General features: G+C 42.7%; 1 protein-coding gene across 6 annotated transcripts in view; it reads left to right on the plus strand.

The window, feature by feature from the left end:
- Positions 1-20118, plus strand: part of si:ch211-196i2.1 (collagen alpha-1(I) chain) — a 144478-nt gene that overhangs the window by 20142 nt on the left and 104218 nt on the right. The window contains exon 2 of one of the 6 annotated variants that reach the window (XM_061799041.1): positions 14710-14832. The exons of the other annotated variants lie outside the window; for them this stretch is intronic. The gene's annotated coding sequence lies outside the window, so the exon portion shown is untranslated. The remainder of the gene's footprint in view (positions 1-14709; positions 14833-20118) is intronic. 6 annotated transcript variants of the gene reach the window in all.

The raw sequence follows: 20118 nt of genomic DNA on the forward strand, positions 1-20118 counted from the left end.
TCGCCTTTTCACATAGTGCATGGTTACCAACCATCTCTGTTTCCTGGCATAGCCCCAGAATCCACGGTTCCAGCTGCATTGACCTTGGTGAGATGCTGCAGGAGGACCTGGGAGCGAGCCTGCCAGATGCTGCTCCACCAAGGACGGTCCTACAAATCCGCAGCTGACCATAGGAGGACACCGGCCCCAAACTACAAAGTGGTTCAGCGAGTGTGGCTCTCCAACAAGCATATTCCACTCCGGGTGGAGTCCAGGAGTCCCCATCACAAAGGTCATCAACCCTGTCACCATGAAGCTTAGGCTCCCAAGGTCGACGCGGGTCCACCCTGCATTTCACGTCAGCCTCCTCAACCCCGCCCGGGAGTCCCCTCTACTCCCGCCTTCCAGGCCCCCTCCTCCCCCCCGGTTCGTGGATGGGGGGCTACGCTCTTCACGGGGAGGCGGCTGTTGTCGTCTCGTCGGAGGGGGAGGGGGTTTCAATATCTGGTGGACTGGGAGGGCTACGGGCCTGAGGAACGTTCATGGGTGCCGTCTGGGTTTATTGTGGATCACTCACTCATTCGGGACTTGCACGTTGCGCATCCAGGGGCTCCGGGGCCGTCTGGGGCCGGCCGTTAAGGGGGGGGTGTACTGTCATGGGTGAGTGTTCTGGTTGTTGTTTTCCCCCTGTCTCGTACACACCTACTCCTGAGAGCATCTTCCCCACCTGTGCCTCGTCTACCCTAATTACCCCATGCATTTAACCTCCTGTCTCATTCTTTCTGGTTGCCAGTTCATTGTACCTTGTTGTCACGTTCCAGCATTCCTTGTTTCCACGTCACTGACTCATAAGAAGACTAGACCCTGTTCTGATTTTTGACCTTGGCTCTTTGCCTCACGTTTTTTGGATACTGTTGCCTTTACCTGCCTGTGTATCGACCTCTGCTCGTATATTAAACCTCTCTTTTTTTATACTGTCCACCTGAATTGGAGTCGTGCATTTTGGGTCCTGTCCTCTGTTCCGTTCATGACACACTGAGCTTCTCTGAATAGCCAGAATTTATTCAAGGACATCATTCAACAACTCGTAAAAAAGTACATTTGAAAATCAATAATGATTATAGTTTATAATTTTCAAATGTATTTCAGGTTGAAGGACATACATAATATTGTATTAACAGATATTTCAGACCTATAAAACCATAACTATTCAAATTGTTGAACACGCGCACGCAGACTTGCACGCATGCACACACAAAACACACACGCACGTGCATATGCAGAGATAAATATTTGATTAGTGTGGATTAAAACCCCTTTGGAAAATCTTTGACAAGTCTCGTCATTCTACAAAGAACATTTTGACTCACAATGACAGTAGACATTGAGATGAAGGGCAGCAAGCCAAGACAAACACGATCAAAAGCCCAGCAACACACAGTTCTCCTCGAGCAGGGTGAGCTTATGATGTCATTGCCAGTATAATGCCAGCTGCATGCCCAGGCATCTGCATCTCATTAAATGATGAAATGGTGGTTCTTGGTTTACTGCAGAGCCACGATCTGCAACCCATTAACTCATAGTAATGTACCCCTTAGTATGTGATATAGTGTACTCTAGGCGGACTGGGTCATTGGTCTGGTTATGTGTGTGTGTGTGTGTGTAGTCACTTGTACAATGTACATTGTGGTTCCGAACATTGTGGGAATGGAGGGAAAGTCCCGTATAAAGCAGATGAACACTCCTCACCAACTGTTATCTCTTCCTGATCTGAGTGAAAGGGGATTTTAGACCAAGTTTGTTGGTAGCCTAGTACACAGTCACTAATTAATCACAAACCTTCAATTATATTAAAGTCTGTATGATTGTTGTCTACTCGTTAACTTTTAAATTGATAAAAATTTGTATGAATTACACCGTATAATGCCAGCTGCATGCCCAGGTATATCCTGACAGTTATGCAGGCTCATATCTACAGTATGGTGTCTCATAATGAGGGGTGATTTATTTGACTTGAGAACTATTTACCCTGAGGGATATGGATATACTTTATTATTTATTATTTTGAAAAGTAAATGTGATGCCAAAAAGCATCTAACTTCCACACCTGAGAGAATAATTACCATAATTCATGCATAGTATGACAGGTATTGACAGCTATTAGATGGCAGGCCAAGTAACGTACCTGCACCCACATACAGCACAGATTTCTTTCTGTACATTGATAATGTATAGTCACAGACATCTTTTTTGTATATAGTATATGTTATAGAATGTGTATATTTTTGTAATAACAATACTGGTTACAATATTCAACCAATTCTTCATCCATTTTCTCCCGCTTATCCGAGGTCAGGTCGCAGGACAAGACCCTGGCCAAGAATGCTCATATAATCTCATGCTCATATGAGCTAGCTTTTTTGCTCCTAAATGAAATGTGGTTAATATAAAGTAGCTGTAATACCATTTTAAGTGAGGCAACACCAGCACATTTTTATTTTATGAACAAGTGTCAAATAGGGAAAAAAGGCGGTGGTATTGCTGTTATTTTTAAGTCATTATTTAAGTGTAAAGAAATTATACTGGGTGATTTGACCTCTTTTGAATATCTCTGTTTTTTTTTGGTTAAAGGTGACCCAAAGGTTATTCTTAATAATTAAGAACTTGCTCTAGCACTTCGAGCACTTCGAAAGACTAATATTGCAATAGTCCGGTGCAATGACCATCGTGCAAAGGGGCGCAGAGACTTCAAGCGAGTGGTGCGATAATCTGGGACAATGTTGATTGTGCAAATGTTGCAGATACTCCTCAATCAGTGTGCAAATGGAGCAGATGCTACTCTGTCATGAGGCCGGGTACACCCTGAACTGGTCGCAGCCAATCGCAGGGCACATATAAAAAAAACAATCATTCACACTCACATTCACACCTACAGTAAATTTAGAGTCTTCAATCTACCTACCATTCATGTTTTTGGGATGTGGGAGGAAACCGGAGTACCCGGAGAAAACTTGAGAAATACTTGTGACTTGCAAAGCAATAACTTCACCTCAGCTAACAGCCAGTCTAAAAGTGAAATTAGTGACTTGCAATTTAGCAATTTAGAGGTGAACTCAGCATGTGCACATCATCGCATGCAATGCTACTTTGATGAGCAATAATCCTCAGGGTGGGATTTCCCCCTTCCTCCGTGTAGTTAATGCTAACATGTTTAATATCTATTTTTCATGTGACTGGTTCCAGTGTTCTTAAATGGTACTCTGCAGCGGTTACATAAGCATTTATATCTGTTTTCTTAAACAGGGATGAGACATTCTGGATAACAAATGCGACGTATGATGAATCCAAAAACACTGGTTTTGAAACAAAAGAAGAGTGAAAATGAATATACAGTCATTTTATATTATTTTGTGTCTAAAAACATAATAATTTATGCCTAAAAACATAATAAACAAACAAAATCAAATAAGATAATTATTTGAGCCCTCACTGATTTGGTAAGTTTGCCCACCTGACAAAGACACGGATGATCTGTCATTTTAAAGGTAGGTGTATTTTAACAGGGAGAGAGAAAATGTAGTCAATCACATAAAACAAAAGATTACAATTATTTTGCAATTGATTAAGGGGAATTTGCCGCTTGTTGGCCACTACAGAGGTCAGACATTTCTTGTAGTTGATCACCAGGTTTGCACACATCTCTGGGAATTTTGCACCACTCCTCTTTGCAGATCCTCTCCAAATCCTTTAAGATTTCAAGCCTGTGCCTCAAAGCTCCAGCTCCCTCCGCAGATTTTCTATGGGATTAAGTTCTGCAGTCGCTAGACAACTCCATGACCTTAATGTGCTTCTTTATTTTGAGTTTTCTGGCTGAGAGAAGGAGGTTGTCACCACCCAGGATTTCAAAGTACAAGGCTCCATCCATCTTTCCCTCGATGCGGTGAAGTGGACCTGCCCCCGTTGCAGGAAGAAAAAAAACCCAAAGCATAATGCTTCAACCTGGTGGATATGGTGTTCTTGGGGTCGTAGTCTGAATTACTCTTCCTCCAAACACGGCGAGTCAAATGGATTCCAAATAGGTTGATTTTGCTCTCGTCTGACCTTATCACCTTCTCCCAATCGTTCTCTAAATTATTCAGGTGTTCAGTGGCAAACTTTGGACACCCCTGTATATGTGCCTTCTTGAGAAGGGGAGCCTCACAGGTGCTGCAGGATTTTAGTCCAGTACAGCGTCGTGTGTTACCAATGTTTTTCTTGGTGACTGAAGTCCCAGCTGCCTTGAGATCATTAGCAAGCTCCTCCCGTGTAGTTCTGGACGAATGCATAACCTTTCTCATGATCATTGATACCCCACAAAGGGAAATTTAGCGAGGAGCCCCAGACCGAGGGTGATTGACAGTCATTTTCTAATTTCTTGCACCAACAGTTGTCTTCTTCTAACCCAGCCTCTTGCCACTGGTCTTTTAGCCCATTCTAGCCTTGTGCAGAGCTACGATCTTGCCCCTGATGTCCTTAGATGTCCTTTGGTCTGGCCCATGATGGAGAGGCTGGTGTCTGATTGATTGATTCAGTGGACAGGTGTCTTTATACAAGTAACAAGTTGAGATACGCGTCTTTCATACAGCTAACAAGTTTCCATTAGAGGTACTTTCTTAAAGTGAGAGGACTCGTCTGTGGAAGCCAAAATATTTCACTCAATGAAATGCAAATACATTTGTATCATTTGTTAAATGTGATTTTCGATGAGATATTGTCTCTCACTGTTAACATAAAGCTACCATGAACATTATTGACCACTCATGTCTTTGTCAGTGGGTGAACTTACAAAATCAGGAAGGGATTAAATAATGATTTCCTCCACAATTTCCCTAACCCTGGCGGCACGGTGAAGGACTGGTTAGCACTTCTGCCTCACAGTTCTGAGGACCAGGGTTCAAATTCAGTCTCGCCTGTGGAGTGTTTGCATGTTCTCTCCGTGCCTGCGTGGGTTTTCTCTGGGTACTCCAGCTTTCGCTCACATCCCCAAAACATGCATGGTAGGTTAATTGAAGACTCTTAAGACCAGTTCAGGGTGCACCCCGCATTTCGCCCAAAGATAACTGGGAAAGGCTCCAGCACGCCTGTGACCCGCGTGAGGAAAAGCGGTATGGAAAATGAATGAATACCCTAACCTTAGCACCCAAGTGTAAATGGTCTCTATCAACCCTGTGATTGGCAGGTAATTAGTCTGGGATGTACCTAGTTTCACGGTCCATGTCAATTATTTTTCAGTGACCCAGCACAGGATGAATAGATGCAATTCAGAGAATCCATTTATTATAGATTATTAGATTTAATCTAACACCTAAACTTCTCAAATTATTTTTTTTTTAATTAGACAGCAACAATGTGTAGACTCGTTGACAAAAGGATTGGAACAATGAGGGCAATTCCTTTATTTTTTGGTGTAGACTGAAAACATTTGGGTTTGACATCAATTAATGAATATGAGACTCACATTTCATTTTTTTTTTTTTTTTTTTATCTAGGTGTTTACATTTGGATGTGACCCCCAACTGCAAGCACAAAATAAAAATTTAAGTGACGGAATTAAGGAAGTGGAAGACTACTATCCGTTTAAAACTGAGTTACATGAAATTAGGAAATCTATTGCGCCGATTTTGGCAAAGCCAGCAATCGCATCGTACCCATGCTTTGTTTGATTTAACTCATTCCGAGTCTCCATCCTGCATAACATCGCGTTTACAACATGGGACCGTACAGCCAAAACCCTGCTCTGGGAGAGGCCAGCACCAGACATTTATCAGAGTGCCCTGAAGTGACCCAGATACAAGGAAATGCAGAGCTGAAAGGAGTTGTGTCAAAGTTGATATGGCATGACTCCTTCTTGTGGCTATCTCAAAGTCAGTATTTGAATCATTCAGAAGCTCCAAAATCGCATCGCTGAATTAATGATATTGATGATTATTTCTGTGTCTGACATTTAAAAAATGTTTCCATACGAGCTGAATTGATCTGCTCGCCCCTTCTCCTCCTATTTCACCTGTACCTCCTTGTCATGGTCATGGTGCCGTTTGCGCCTGCCTTTCAGGCATAATATTTAAAGATGCAGAATCAGCCATCACAATTCATCTTAGGTCGTATAATCACATGAATCTACTTGCACATACTGCACTGCAGAACACGCAAAATGAACTGTGCTGTAATTTAGCGTGTTTGCCAGATGGAGCCCTTGGTGCGCCCTGTTAATAAAACACCTTTCACATCTTTTTGTGGGGCAATCAAGTTTGCAAACCTTTTGGTCATTCATTTTAACGGATGTAACACAGTGGCGTTGCTAGGCCTATTTTAAGGGGTCTTCACCTTATGACCTCACCAAATGATTTGGTTGTTTGTGGTTAGGCGAATGATTTTGGGTGTTAAAATGTTCTTTAGTCCCCCATTAGTCATTTGGTTATTGAAGAAATTATTATTTTTTCCATTCCAGGTTCTTAAATGAGCTAATAATTCATGTCAGATTGTCATTGAGTGCATATCAATCAAAACATGACAGGACCACCCAGCCCTACTAGTGTGTGGATTGAAGTATACCACTGAAAAAAAAAAAAAAAAAGAGTCTTTCCTCCCTCCAGGACATTTACATTTTGTGCTGTTGCAGATGAGTGCATGTTGGAGATTTCCGATGCGAAGGCTCATACCTTCTGGTACTGAATGTGATCCACTGGGGCTTGTTTCAAACCACAGCTGTGATAGCCATTCAGTACATTTACTGTAATTGCTTCACTTCTCCACTGGACCATTAGGCCTGTTAATAGGTCTGTCTTCACCGATTTTTATATAAACTCACCTCTAAGGGACACACTCTGGCAACAATACTCCTCCATTGCTTCCTTGGTTCTCATCAAGTCAGCAAGTTAAAGGCTGTACAAAGTACAAACAGAAGGTCCCAGGTGAGGCATCTGTGACTTATTCATTGTTCACTCCTTAGCTAAAATTCAGTGTGGCCATAGGTGTGCTCCTCACTCAGATCTTCAGTGGTGATGCTGAGGAACACAGTTTCCTGTGTTCATTAATTTCCTTCTTATCTGAGCTGGTGATACTTGGTGGGCATGTTGATCGTTTTTCCATTACAGCAGGTGGAAGTCTTTAATCATCTTTCCATTAGGGCTTCCTCCATCTACCCAAGTAGGGTCCGGTAATTGTACAAGCACTGTAATGGAGTTATCTGTCACTCCATCATCCAGCCTATTACAGTAATAAGACCTTGCCACAGGGCGCCATGGAAACTAACTCGGTTCCCCTTTATTATGACTGTTAGATGATGTCAGGCCAAGAAGCTTTTGGCACACAGGGACAGACTGATTATTTAAATTGGATTGAAGTTGCCCGTATCAACATTAACCATTGACTCATGGCTGTTAATGATTTTTGAATTCCAGAAATCATGAAACATTCATCCATCCTCCGTACCGCTTATCCTCACTAGGGTTGCGGGCGTGCTGGAGCCTATCCCAGCTTTCTCTGGGCAAGAGGTACAACCCGTCGCCAGCCAATCGCAGGGCACATATAGACACAATAACCGTTCACACCTACGGGCAATTTAGAGTCTTCAATTGACCTACCATGCATTTTGGAATGTGGGAGGAAACCAGAGTACCTAGAGAAAACCCACGCAGGCACAGAGAGAACATGCAAACTCCACACAGGGGAGGCCGGATTCGAACTCAGGTCCTCAGAACTTTGAGGCAGATTTGCTAAACAGTCGTGCCACATCATATCACAACATAAAATACTATTTAAAACATTTTTGCCAGAGCATATTTTTTTTTTGGGTGTTGTATTTAGTATTTGTTTGGCCAGCACCTCTTATTGCTTCTTGGGGAACCGCATGCATCCCAGGCTAGAGGCCAGAGACTCTTTTGTTTCAGTGTGTTCGGGGGTCAGCCCTACCCAGGGATTTCAAAAGTGCTGCTATTCAGTACTTCTGGAAAAGTACTGATACTTTTGCAAAACATAAGTAAAAGTACTGGAGCCACTCCCTTAAGTAAAAGTACAAAGGTACACACTTATAAATGTACTTAAGTAAAAAGTAAATCAACATTTTTTAACCCAATAATAAAATACATAGGCCGACTGGTTAGCACATCTGTCTCACAGTTCTGGGGACCGGGGTTCAAATCCCAGCCGCGCCTGCGTGGAGTTTGCATGTTCTCCGGGCACTCCGGTTTCCTTCCACATCCCCAAAACATGCGCGGTAGGTTGATTGAAGACTCTAAATTTCCCGTAGGTGTGAATGTGAGTGCGAATGGTGGTTTGTGCCTTGCGATTGGCCAGCGACCGGTTCAGGGTGTACCCTGCCACCCGCACGAAGATAGCTGGGATAGGCTCCAGCAGCCCGCGACCCTAGTGGGGATAAGCGGTAAAGAAAATGGATGGATAAAATACATTGAGTGAGATTTTTGCATCTCTCTATGGCATGGTTTCTCTGGGGGCAACAATGGACAAAACAAGCAAAAATAAAAACAGGTAGGCTTAAATGAAAAGATGAGCATTTGTTTGTACTATTGAAAATAACACATTTATTTTCCCCACTGCCACAAGGGGAAATAATTATAATGTAATAAAGACGTTAATCCTTAATGCTCATGAAGAAAAAGGATTAACGTAACATTGATCACATGTGTTTGTTGAATGTGTCTGTTATTCAACTGTCGTGCTACATGTATGTTGGATTGTTTTTCCATTAAACCCTGACTGTGGGTTGTGTGCATTAGAATGACATCCAGGTCAGTTCTTCTGTATGCTAAGTGAAGCCAAGATGAACGTTACCTGTCCAACTTCTTCTGCAAGCCAAAAGTGTAACCACAATGAATAGAAACATTAATTTGACACTGTTGTCAGGAAGTACTGTAGTCAAGTTTACAGTACCTTACTGGCAACAGTTACTGTAAAAACCCTATCAAATTTCTAACAGTGTGCTGAACATAGTGAACTTGTATAATTATTTAATGATACGCCTCTTGTCATCTTTTATCATTCTGTTCATATTCTGTTAATAGTTGTCTGGCCTTTGAAACCGTTAACGCAAATTGATTTATTTTCGATTCTTAAATTTTCATGGTTTCACACAGCCGTTGTTTTTCTTGTTCCTTTTTTAATTTTTTGGGGGGGGAGACTTCTGCATCAGCATTTGATAGATCTAGTGTTTACATGAATTATCTTTACAGTGCTTAATAAATGTATGAGACCACTGGTTATAACCAGAAGAGACCTTCCCACATCATGAGGTGCTTCCCTGCGGGCTCTTTCAATTTCAGTAAGGTCGAGATCGTTTTACCATGTTGAACAGAGAGGAGGAATTTGAAACTGAATTCACTTTTTCATCCCTGAATTTGACCAGGTTGCTCGGCTTCTCTTCTTCTGAAATGAAGTAAATTTTACTGATGAAATAATGTTTCTGTTCAGGCATAGCAATAAATAATTATACCTTAATAATGTGCTTTACTATTTTTTTTGTGGAACATTTTGATAAAAAATATTTCACATACGGGTGAATTAACAATTACAGAAACGTATGAATGAATGATCTTAATGACTGCTGCTGTTAATTTTTGAAAAGACTGCCTCCATATACAGGACTGGGGTGTCACAGTGTTTCTTTACTTATTGATGTTTCAACAAGGCGTGTGTATGCGACGCAGACTAAAAACATTCATCTTCATTCTTTACAGATCTCAGACATCTCACACATCTGTTTTACTTTGAAAGGAAACATAACAGGCATGACTGTCTGACCCTCCCTTCTTAATTGCGTGATCCTGTGATTATAGCGCTTGAAGAAAAGCACATGTTTTGAACGCTTCCCTTGGGGCCAAAAGGAAATGTTCTTTCATGAACACTGCTGCACACACAATCCATGCGCCTTTAAAAATAAGTCAATAATAATAACGATTATTTTGATCAATATTGTAATCACGATTATTAATGACGCTTATTCCTCATGTCGGGGAAAAATCTTCATTTTTACTGCACTACTTTTCAACAAACAATATGCAACAGTTTTCAGTGCAAAATAAATCTTTCAATAAGAACAAATGATAAATAATAATCATAAAAAAAAAAAAATGTACCCCAAAAAATTCTACTTCATCAAGGGCTAACTAAATAAATATGCTATTAGAAAGTGCAATCACAAATTGCAACTTAAGCGGAGCAAGTACAGTAAATGCATAAAAGGCAATAACATGAGGCTGTAAACAGCGTTTTTTTTCATTTGAAAATCCCTGTCAATATAGTGAATTGTCAAGGAAGGGTATGTCTCTGTTGTTCTGCTTGACCATTGGTCAGTTGTGCCGGTCACAAACTTCAAAGAACTCACATTTCTGATTTGCCTCTTCATTGACTCCCGGGTTGTTTTTCATTGCCATCAGGCCAGCCAAAAAGTTGAAGTCAAGTCAATGGTTGTTAATAGTGTCTTACCATGACACGCCTCCTCTCAGCCAACGTGCTCAGGGCCACCTTCAAAATAAAAGCTTTATATATTAGTGTATTGGACATCATTGCCATTTTGGGGTTTTATTTTTAAGTTGGCCCCGTACCACGGTGCAGGTGCTTAAAGAGCCCCAGAAAGTAAGTCTTCGTTTTTTATCCAAATATATTAAATATGTTTGAAGATAACTGCTTAAAACTTGCAAAGGGTCAGTCAATAGAATACTGAATGGTTGAGATATCGCCTAAACCTCTTGTTGACTTTCTAAATTTTGTGGGCGGGGCATAAAAATATCCCCCGTAATGTCAAGAGATTTGCCCGTATACTTTCCGTCCCCCACTATGCGGTTCTAGTTTGGTGAAAACCTTGGCTCCCTCCAGGAACTCAAAGGCGGTGGAGATGAGAGGAAGAGCGTACCTATTTTTCACAGTTATGTCGTTGAGACCCTGGAAATCGAGTCTTGTCCTTCTTGTCCACAAAGAAAAATCCAGCTCCCGCAGGGGATGAAAATGGGCGAACAATCCCGGCTGCCAGTGATTCATTCACATACTCCTTCGTAGCCTTGTGTTCCGGCCGGGAAAGAGAGAATAACCTCCCTCGTGGGGGTGTGGTTCCAGGCAGCAAGTCAACTGCACAGTCATAAGGTCTGTGGGGTGGAAGAGATTTGGCCCTGGACTTGGAAAAAACGTCTTTAATGTCCTGGTAACAGGTGGGCACTTGAGATAACTCAGGATCCCCAGATGGGGTCTGTGGATTGTCATTTGAAACATAGCCCTGAACATCACATGGAGGCTTGAAACAGTTCTGGGTGCAATTGCTGCCCCATGACATAACCTGCCCAGAGGACCCGTCAATGTGGGGGTTATGTAATTTCAACCATGAGTTCCCTAAAATAAAACTAATGAGAATCAGGAAATGTCAATGTGAGTGTTTGGGTGCGGTGAATGATCTTGCCCATAAAACCGCCGTCTGCAGCGCAGGTGTTACGGTGGCGTTTTATTTGAAAGGTTTTAACGTGCATCCGTCTAACGAGGAGGGAGTTGAGTAAGTTTGCGTCAGAACCAGAGTCAATTAATACAGGTGTATGAATTTCTTGATCAGGAGAGCATAGTGTCACTTTAGGAAGAACCCGGGTAGGGTCTTCCTTAATGAAATTTATACTCACCGCTCCTGTGCCCTTGCTACAGTTGCTCACGGAATGACCCAACTGCCTGCAGTTGAAGCACCGGCCTTCCCTCAGCCATTGATGTTCCTCGGGGGAGAGACGGAACCAAATGATCCTTGACGGTGGGGGATAGTCCTTGAAAAAATGCTGAAAAATTTGCTCCATAGTCTTAACGAAAAAAAACCCCATGAATGACACGCGGCGGAATTGCGGCTCCATTCAGCAGTAGCCCACGCCTCCGCACGACCAGTCAGGTGGGAAATGACAAATGCGATTTTTGCCCGCTCGGTGAGGAAGGAGTGGAGTTCGCACTGGGTGATGAACGGCTTAATATTCCCGGAATCTCCAGAGAACCTCTCCGGTCGAGAGAGCTGTGGGCAGACAGCAGCGGAGGTGGCAGGTGGCTGCATGGTAACTGCTTCACATGGAAATGTTGCTACCGTGGCGGTATCGGGTGTTGTGCTAACTGGTTCCTTCTTCTGAATCATTTTCATAAGAACTTCAAACTGTGAGGCCACCTGTCTCATCATATTGTCCTGATGCTTTGACAGTCCCTCTAGATGAAGGTGGAGGGCAGCAAGCTGCTCATCCTCCTTCGAGAGGCGTTGACCCTGCGCTTGAAGGCCTTTGTGCACCGGGTCTGAGTCTGCTGGGTCCATGTTATGGCCAGTTGGTTCTGTCATGAACGGAACAGAGGATAGGACCCAAACATGCACGACTGCAAAACAAATGGACAGTTTAAAAAAAAAAGGTTTAATATAGGGGCAGAGGTCGGTACACAGGCAGGCAATCCAAAAAAGGCAACAGTTTCCATAAGCGTGAGGCAAAAAGACGAGGTCGAGAATCGGAACAGGGTTTAGTCTTACTGTGAGTCTGTGACATGGAAATAAGGAATACTGGAACGTGACGACAATGTACAATGAACTGGCGACTAGAGAGAATGAGACACGAGGTTAAATGCAAGGGGTCATTAGGGTGAACGAGGCGCAGGTGGGGAAGATGCTCTCAGGAGCAGGTGTGTACAAGACGGGGAAAACAACAACCGGAGCACACACCCATGACAGTTTTGTATTACTTGAAGTACAACCCCTATTCCAATGAAGTTGGGACGTTGAGTTAAACCTAAATAAAAACAGAATACAATGATTTGCAAATCATGTTCAACCTATATTTAATTGAATACACTACAAAGACAAGATATTTCATGTTCAAATTGAACACGTTCCAACACGTTCCAAAAAAGCTGGGACAGGTGGCAAAAAAGACTGAGAAAGTTGAGGAATGCTCATCAAACACCTGTTTGGAACATCCCACAGGTGGACAGGCTCATTGGGAACAGGTGGGTGCCATGGTTGGGTAGAAAAGGAGCTTCCCTGAATTGCTCAGTCATTCACAAGCAAAGATGGGGCAAGGTTCACCTCTTTGTGAACAAGTGCGTGAGAAAATAGTCGAACAGTTTAAGGACTATGTTCCTCAACGTACAATTGCAAGGAATTTAGGGATGTCATCATCTATGGTCCATAATATCATCAAAAGGTTCAGAGAATCTGGAGAAATCACTGCATGTAAGCGGCAAGGCCGAAAACCAACATTGAATGCCCGTGACGTTCGACCCCTCGGGAGGCACTGCATTCAAAACCGGCATCAATGTGTATCACCACATGGGCCCAGGAACACTTCAGAAAACCAATGTCAGTAAATACAGTTCGACGCTACATCCGGAAGTGCAACTTGAAACTCTACTATGCAAAGCAAAAGCCCTTTATCAACAACACCCAGAAACGCCGCCGGCTTCTCTGGGCCCGAGCTCATCTTAGATGGACTGATGCAAAGTGGGAAAGTGTTCTGTGGTCCGACGATTCCACATTTCAAATTGTTTTTGGAAATTGTGGACGTCGTGGAAATTGTGGACTCCGGGCCAAAGAGCAAAAGAACCATCCGTACTGTTATGGACGCAAAGTTCAAAAGCCAGCATCTGTGATGCTATGGGGCTGTCATACATGGGTAACTTGCGCATCTGTGAAGGCACCATTAATGCTGAATGGTACATACAGGTTTTGGAGTAACATATGCTGCCATCCAAGCAACGTCTTTTTCATGAACGCCCCTGCTTAGTTCAGCAAGACAATGCCAAACCACATTCTGCATGTGTTACAACAGCGTGGCTTCGTAGTAAAAGAGTGCGGGTACTAGAGTGGCCTGCCTGCAGTCCAGACCTGTCTCCCATTGAAAATGGGTGGCACATTATGAAGCGTAAAGTACGACAACGGAAACCCCGGACTGTTGAACAGCTGAAGCTGTACATCAAGCAAGAATGGGAAAGAATTCCACCAACAAAGCTTCACCAATTAGTGTCCTCAGTTCCCAAACATTTATTGAATGTTGTTAAAAGAAAAGGTGATGTAACACAGTGGTAAACATGAGCCTGTCCCAGCTTTTTTGGAATGTGTTGCAGCCATCAAATTCTAAGTTAATGATTATTTGCTAAAAACAATCAAGTTTATCAGTTTGAACATGAAATATCTTGTCTTTGTAGTGTATTCAATTAAATATAGGTCGTACATGATTTGCAAATCATTGTATTTTTGATTATTTTGATTATCCAACTTAATTGGAATTGGGTTTGTATCATGAACCCAGTTCTACCAGTGTGGTGTACAGATCGCCATCAAAATATGCCCACAACTTGAAAAAATACATCTTCCCTGAAGTGCAATGTGTTTGTTGTTATTTGGGCTAACATGTCTCTGCCGTCTGGCGCCACACGCATTGTGTGTATCCACCACCCTATGCCCCCACGCCAGCCCAACAGCAGTTACCATACACGGCGAAGGTCCCGCACAATGGCGAAAGACTTTCTGCCACTGCGAGGAAGAGGAAGTGGAAGGGGGGGGGGATAATAATCCGAAAGGCTGCAAGTCGCAACTCATGCACCAAAGAATCCCCCCCTCCGCTTCTCTTTGCGATGCGTTGCAGCTGACAAGTCCCTCCGCTGATTTACGGCCCGCTGAATTTCAGCGGAAACAAAGAAGCAGAATGTGAAAGCGTGTACTGTGCATCGCTCCTCTCCCCGCAGATAGATTGGAGCTGCGATAGAAGTGCTTGATTGACAGCTAGAAGCAGGATTTTCAGAGCACCCAGTGACACTCCCACAGCAGCTGGAAGCTCAAAGAACATCGCAATTCTTGACCATTTTGAAGTGAGTTTTCCCGTCATTTGAGATTTTCTTCTTTTTGTATCCATTCATTCATTCATTCATTCATCCGGCTTGTTAACATTACTCTTTTTTGTGGTGTGTTGAATTTACAAGACATTTGTTTTGGCCTGTTCTTTGGCACTTTAATGACGCCTTAACCATATGTTCGCCCGCCGGTGGCTGGCTGGCTAGGTTGTGGTCACTGCTGCGAATGAAGCACTTTTCACATGCAGCAGTGCCAGTATTTGAAATGTAAAAAAATCACAGACAATGATTCAAATTGGATTAATTGTGCAGCCCTACACCAGCGGGTCAACTATTTTAAGTTTTCAGGGCTTTATGGCTTTATTATAGCTCATTTAATTTAGATGTTTCTTCATCATCAACAATCTCCACCCGCCTCCAAGTTTGTGCATGTTGTTGATTAACAGAGGTGGGAGTAAGTCACATGTGCAAGTCACCAGCAAGTCTCAAATCATAACCTTCAAGTCTCAACCAAGTCCCAAGTCACAGTGGGAAAGAATCAAGCGAGTCAAGTCACGTCATCACTAAATTTCAAACTAGTGGGGTCGAGTCATTACTTGGCTTAATTAAGCAAGTCGCAACACAGGTCATACAATCTTGATCCAGTCGCAACATATATGGGAGTGGTAATAAAATGTTCATTCACATTTAGTTTTTTCACAGATCATAACACTAAGAAACATGTTCACACCTTTTAAAAGTTAAATGAACGAGAACTGAGATTATGATTGATTGAATTTAATCGCACTGAATTGTTTCAAAGTTGTATTTCAAATTCAGTTTAACTCATCTTTATTTATGAGCAAACTATGCTGTGACAGCCTTGTAACTCCTACGGCTCTTAAGAGCACACCAAGAAACAAAACAAAACTGTTATAATTAGATGTGCACCTAATGGGCTAATGGAGAATGAAAGAGATTCATAATTAAGGGAATAATACGTGACATCAAAATGTTGCCATCTTTCAAAACAATAGTGAACAAAATCTGGATTCCTCCTGTGTCCTCTACTTGAATGAAATCACTCAGGTTTATTTATTTAGAAGCAAATGTTGTTAGATTGCAGGTTGTGTTTCATACATTTTAAAAACGTAGTGCAGACATCTATCCCTGAGCCGACACAACAGATGACATTTTAATGGTGAGTAGGGTGCCATCTGACATTTGACAATAGCAAGACTATTTTCACAAGTGTGAAAGTAAACAATGGAATTCTATATTCTTTGTTGTGGAGGTTATTGTTGTTTTATTATTCTATTTATTTCTTTTTATGTTCACACATTTTAGATCGGTTTGCATGGTGAAAAGACACATGCGTGCTGTGGGGATCTTCTCCTCTTGTCCCTGTGTTTGCTGTTCCGGTACTGTGGGGGCGGGACTTTTTTTCACTCCTTCCTGATATCGGGGGAGGGGCGAACCACTGCGGTGAACTCCTGGGGAGTAATGGTAGTGTGATGGTGACTCCCCATGTTCCGTGGGTGCCGGGGTGGTGCCGGCTGGCACCCACCTGGGTCCCGCGCTCTGGCTGCCCTCGGTAGGGCCGGCGCGCTGCCCAGGGTCCCTCGGTGTGGGACGTGTCCCGTCCGCCGGGCTGCTCTCGGGTGGAGCCCTAGGGCTGATCCCGCCCCTCGATTGATTTGGTGGGCTCCTCAGCCGCCGCGGTGCGGCCACAGCAATTACAGGACAGTTATGTCAGTACGGTATCAATTTACTTGCATGTATCTGCAGGCACACACCCCTAGGACTCTTTCACTGGGTGTGGGGTCACGCACTTACTGCAAAAAATAACTCATGAATATGCAAATCGCTTGTGTATCCCCTCACTTACACTCTCGTCCTGTAGACTTTTAGAATTTTACAAAATTAATGCCACCACACTCACAGCCGGGTTCACGACCCTCGTCCTGCATGCTTCTTCTTCTGTCCTTGTCCTGTTCTATCTTGTCCTGTCCTTCCCTCACAGGGTGTAGCACTACAGCCCCATGCAACACTCATATTTCATGTTTCATTGTTGTCGATCATGTAATGATTTACTTCTCTCATCTTGTTTACAATTAGTGCTTTGTCTTTTGTCTTTGTTTCTTTCTGCCTTCTAGAAACTTTGTTCTGTTCAACAGATCAAGTCAGATTCTCAATAAACCTCAATTATAAAACCACAGCGGAAGCTTAAAAAGACGCCACTGTGACACAGTCAAACTGTTCCGGCATAAAAGGGATACCGATTTTCCATTCCGCTTGACCTAACAGCCGAACGGGACAAAAAAATAAAAAAAAAATAAATACAAATTGTGAAACTTCAATGTACACATTCGGTCGTATGAAAATTATATTCGCTTGTCACTACTCACAATTTGTACTGTCCTTACTAATGGTGGAACAAAGTGATCCCATACAGCAGACCTATAACCCACCAGGCATCCTCCAGCGCCGACTCTTTCGTTATCCCCGTAAGTCTTCACACCTTTTTTTTTTTTTAATCTTCACAGCAGACCGCTAGCAACGCTGTTCACTTCTTCTACATTGAGCAGTTGGCATTATATTTTAGGTACTACTTTCTGCTATAGAGTGCACACTGCTTCCTTCGCCCATTAGTAAATGAGAGAGAGAGAAAAAAAAGAGTTTTGCATTTCCTATGAACCGAAACTAAAGGTTAGGACAATTATCAGAAACCGTCCCATCCCTACTTGCGTTACTTAGCTGTACTAAATCGTTCACAATCATCCATCCATTTCCTGAGCCGCTTCTCCTCACGCGGGTCGCGGGAGTGCTGGAGCCAATCCCAGCTGTCATCGGACAGGAGGCGGGGTACACCCTGAACTGGTTGCCAGCCAATCGCAGGGCACATATAAACAAACAACCATTCGCACTCACATACACGCCTACGGGCAATTTAGAGTCTTCAATTAACCTAGCATGCATGTTTATGGGATGTGGGAGGAAACCGGAGTGCCCGGAGAAAACCCACGCAGGCACGTGGAGAACATGGAAACTCCACACAGGCGGGGCCGGGGATTGAACCCCAGACCTCAGAACTGTGAGGCAGATGCTCTAACCAGTCGTCCACCGTGCCGCCCCGTTCACAATCACATCATTTTTATTTTTAATCGTCCCAAGCCAGTCTATAAAACTTAATGTTTGACCCTATTTAGCTAAACTGTTAAATATGTTCACCTGTCTTTGAGAGTTTTGAAGTTTGACGTTGTTATTGTCTAGAGTTGCAAGCCATGCAGGTTGCCATCCTCTTTTTGCAGACTTCATCAACAATATAATCCTTGAATCCAAATTTGATTATCCTTGGAGCTCCTTCCATTGTTGTTCATGGAGGCAAGTGCGTAACAATGCAGTCTGTGTTGACACGCATGATGTCCCAAAACGTTTCTTTCTCTCAAAAATGCAGGTGTCCAACTGTGAACGGGATGCCTTGTCGTGTAGTTCAAGTCAAGTCGAGTCTCTGGCTGCCAAGGCTGAGGTTATGTCAAGACTTTCTGAACTATTTGGCAAGCAAGTCATAAAACTGGCAACTCGACTCGACTTGAGTGAAGTCATTTGACTCGAGTCGCCCCAACTCTGTTGATTAATGTTTCTAAAGCAGTTAAATGATGAATATACTGTACACAATTGTTCTTGTTGATAATCTTATCATGATGTCGGCCATGTTTTAAAAGCACTTATATTATTATTTATATATGATATATATTTGACCCCCAAAACATCTTGTCGAGCTCATTAGCAAACTATTTGACCTCATGTCGCTAGCGGCGGTTAAGGTTAAGAGGGCAGCAAAAGCAATGAATCAAATAATTGATCTCTCGCTTCCTCTGCTCGCTTCTCATCCTTCTCTTCTTTGAGAATTCCTGGTAGGCTGTTATGTTGGAATTTTGAGTGTGACTTGAAATATGTTCCGTCAGTGCCATTCCTGTTGGACACAGAGTGTGACCACAGAGAGAGCTCTGTGTTGAAGGCATGTGTCTGGCAAGGCTGCCAGGATGCAAAAAGTAAATCGCTGACAGATTTGGATTCAGTAATGAAAGCAGTGGTGCACTCCTCTGGAGGTTAGAACATTGTTGAAAATGTTTCCATGTTCAAGAGGCTAATCATGTGCATGTGCTGCTGTTTTAATACTGAATCACTCACTGATGAATCAGAAAATGTCAGTGTTACACATTAAACCGCTTCTGTTATCCCCATTACCGTCAGCCTTGCCCTTTAATAAATGGTGCCGAATTGGATCTTTTATCAAGACAAAATTGAATTGGCGAGACCCCAAGAAGCAGGGGAAAAAAACAATAAAAATAGAGTCTGTCAATTTTCCAATCTCAAAAAGTACTTCAAGTCACACAAAACAGCCGAAACAAAACATTTTGTGGAAGATGCCATTGACAACTAACCACTATTTAGCTCTGTATGTAACAAAAGACAAAAAGAAAAAAAAATACAAGCAATTGGGGAATAAAAATAGCAATCATACAACAGAGAAAAGATGCATGTGTTGCACTGCTGACAGGATCCGAATTTTCCTGTATCATCCTAGTTACTTACACTGCTCGTCTACCCCAAGCAGTGCCTGATTACGAAATGAAGATGTCTCTCACAAAGGCTTACCTCTGAGCAGGAGATTGCATATTGTCTACCCCTTACTTTTGCTTAATGGTGAAACACATGGCGGGGAGTGGGGGCTTTTTAAAACCGGATACAATTTGTCAAAGCTCTCTGACTTTTTAAAGTCAATGAGTCGATAAGTGGTTTTCCGCTTTTTAGTAATGGCATCAATAAGTGGTCTATTCACAGCATTGTAAGCTCAACAGTATGCTGTAATTGCCCACAAGTGAAACGAGGTGGTTTCGGCATGTTTGCCAGCTGGATCTCATGACCGAGACGTGCAGCAGATCTCTGTCAAACCACTCCGTCAGTTGAATTCATCTGAACGTGAACTACAGATCAACTTACAATTTTCAAATAAAATCATTCAACAACTTTCAAATGAATATGATTCAACGGTTTTGGGGGGAAAAAAACCAAAAAAACTATAGTTTTGATTTTTCAACAGGGATCTAAAAGTTCAAACCAAATTCACTGCAACGCAGGAATGACAACAATCAATAGCCAGAATAAAAATCAATAAATAAGCCCGGGGGGCGCACTTGACATGCGTCGCACTGGGGGCATAGACTTTAGAATCTTCGGGAACATCGGAATGTATCCGGAAGTGTTTCTTCTTCTGTTTTGTGAGATTACGTGTGATAGCGCGAGACTTCGAGATCGGCG

This window comes from Phyllopteryx taeniolatus, chromosome 15, assembly GCF_024500385.1.
Source record: "Phyllopteryx taeniolatus isolate TA_2022b chromosome 15, UOR_Ptae_1.2, whole genome shotgun sequence".
NCBI classification, from domain to species: Eukaryota; Metazoa; Chordata; class Actinopteri; order Syngnathiformes; family Syngnathidae; genus Phyllopteryx; species Phyllopteryx taeniolatus.